Raw genomic sequence first — 2,826 nt, 5'->3', positions numbered from 1 at the left:
CGAGATCAGCTGTTTTGGTCACCTCTGACTATCGGCTTCTAGTTGTGCTATGTTTCCACGACCAACACACGCTGGTATGCCTCTGAAACGGTCCACAATGAATGAAGACTGAGAGCATCCTGCAAGGGCTGGCGTAAACCCCCCAAGTATCGTGCCACCATCTGCTCCTCGATCTCCGAGAGGTCGTTTCAGGCAATCAACTGGTAGAACTCTTTCGTATATTCATCGACCGATCTTGCACCTTGCCTCAATAAGTGAAGTCGTTGAAACAGAGTTTGAGAGTAGTCGAAAGGAAGGAATTGAGCTCTCTTCTTCTTCTTCATCTTTTCCCAATTGGTGATCTTGGGTTTGCCTTGTCTCTCTCGCTAGCGCCGTAGTTGTTCCCACTATGCGGATGCTCGACCCTTGAGTCGGATGGCAACCAACTTGACTTTCATCCGATCGGGTACCTCCTTGTAGTCAAAAATCCTTTCTATTTTGTTGAGCCAATCAATGAATCCTTCCGCTTATAAAGTTCCTGAAAACTCAGGTAATTCAACTCGAAAATCGAAGTCTACATACTGTTCTTCTCAACCTCGACGATCCACGACCCTATCGGGGTGGTGGTAAGGATTGTCAAAGGTGGATGCGGAATCAAAATCACGATTATAGCTCCTTCGATCTTCAAAACCCTGCGTCACCAGACATTAGGTTAATTCTGTGACTTGCCTCTGCAAATCCTCAATCGTTTCCTCTTGTACGGTACGAGCTTCCTCTATCGGAACCTGATGAATGCGACCGCGACCGCCACGTCCACGACCACGACAGCCATGTCCACGATCACGACGATCCTCCATCGGATCTGATGCGCTCTAATATCAACTGATGCCGGACGGGATATCGATTATTCTGGGGGCAATATTGAATCCGTAGATTCAACTGCGAACGTCGGAAACAATCTTCTAAAATATTAATTCAGAAGAATAATAGAAGATAGGGAAATAAACGGCATTGTCAAAATTATTATTAAACCAAAACTTCTTCTTCAAACATCAACTCATAAGATGTTTATATAGATCCAAACTCTAAAATGATTTCTTATAAAAAAGAAAATTTTTTAACAAACTCTAAAAGAAATATTCCTCATAAAAAAGAAAAATTTCTTAACAGACTCAATTCTAAAAATCTTAAATAGATTTTAAAAAATCCTAAAATAAAAAAATAAAACTTTTCAAAACTACTTTAAATACTAAAAATTTTAAAAATAAAAATTATCAAAATTAATAATAAAAATTTTGGATACTCCTGCATCAAATAATTATTTCAATAGCTTAGTTAATTTTAGATTGATTTCGAGTATTTTATCAAACAAATTTAAATGGCACCAAGTTTGATTCCGTTTGACTTGTAAATAATCCCATCAACATAAATCTATACAATCATGTTCTCCTACGTGAGTTTTCTTCGCGCTTGTACATGACCATCGACGTGGCTAGTTTTTTGCTTCTTCCAACGTGGCAAGGTCTTCCATGCATTTGGAGAGGCAAAAATCACGCTTTTGTTTTCTAACCCTAAACCCCAAAAACACATCTCGATCTCTCTGAGTGGTTAGGTTAATTTTTCGTGACGTTGTCGCCACCGTTCACTTCATTTGTGCCACATGCCACTACCACCGTCCATTCACCACGGGTTCGTAAGGTTTTCCCCGTTTGATTGGAGCTTCCTTCATTTGTGCCCTGTCGTCGCAATACTGTCGCTGTCCCTCGCGACGGGTTGGAGATGCGTACGTTTTTCCCTCGTTGCAAATCTTCCCTCTCTGCGACGCTACTCATAGTTGGTGCCGAAAGCCGTTCCCTGCCCGATGAGCTATCTCTTGAATATTTTTTATAAACCCTAAACCCTTAATTTATGTGTCCTAAAGATTTCTTAATCTTTTATTATAATGACAAAATTATTTAATTCCTGAATGGTGTTCACTGTGTTGTATATTAAGAAAGCTAATGAACTCTCAACTCGAAAAGCTAATGAATTATTATGTGTCTAACAACATGATGCGTCGCACAAAGCGATGGTCATCTCGAATTATTGAAAAATAATGTTTTGCCTAGCTCTGACCCCTGTTGAATTTAAATTTAATTTTTAAAAAATAATTAATAGAGGTTATTAATTAGATAAATTAGATTGTAAATTAACATAAAAAACAGTGTAAAAAATTTTCAAGAATGCTTATGCATCAATTTATACAAAATTACTTTATTTGGTTTATGCCTATTTGACTTAGAATATTTTTGTGGCTATATAGTGATATGCAAAACTTCATTTCATTTGAATTTGATATTTCTCAATAATGGAAGAACATGGCGGTATGATCATCTATATATTCCCAAAATTCTAGATGATCAAAAGCCAAAAATTGAGATGAAATTCACATCATTAGAGGAGGCATTTTCATGCTATAATCAATATGCACGAGAAGTCAGATTTAGTGCAAGGATAAATAGTAACAAGAAAAATAAGATAACAAATGAAGTTATTTGAAAAATATTTATATGTTTTAAATAAGGGCATACAAATGATCAACATAATAAATAGATAAAAGGTGATCAACGGAGAAGGGAAAGAGCACATGATGAAGTTAGAACTGGATGTAAATAAAAAATTTCACTTGCTAAGAAATAAACTGGACCTAATTGGGTTGTCGCTAACTTCATAGAAAGTCATAATCATCTACTCTCGACTCCATCAAAGGTGCATTTGTTACGTTCACATAGTAATTGTTGGCGTTCTGGATCTCCGTCCTGCGATCCGGATTCATCCGCTCCGAAGAGCATAGAACCCCACAGAACA

The sequence above is a fragment of the Curcuma longa genome, chromosome 7, assembly GCF_044706935.1.
Source record: "Curcuma longa cultivar G26 ecotype Majalengka, Jawa Barat chromosome 7, ITB_CL_G26_1.1, whole genome shotgun sequence".
Lineage (NCBI taxonomy): Eukaryota > Viridiplantae > Streptophyta > Magnoliopsida > Zingiberales > Zingiberaceae > Curcuma > Curcuma longa.
Note: the sequence above shows the minus strand (reverse complement) of the source record.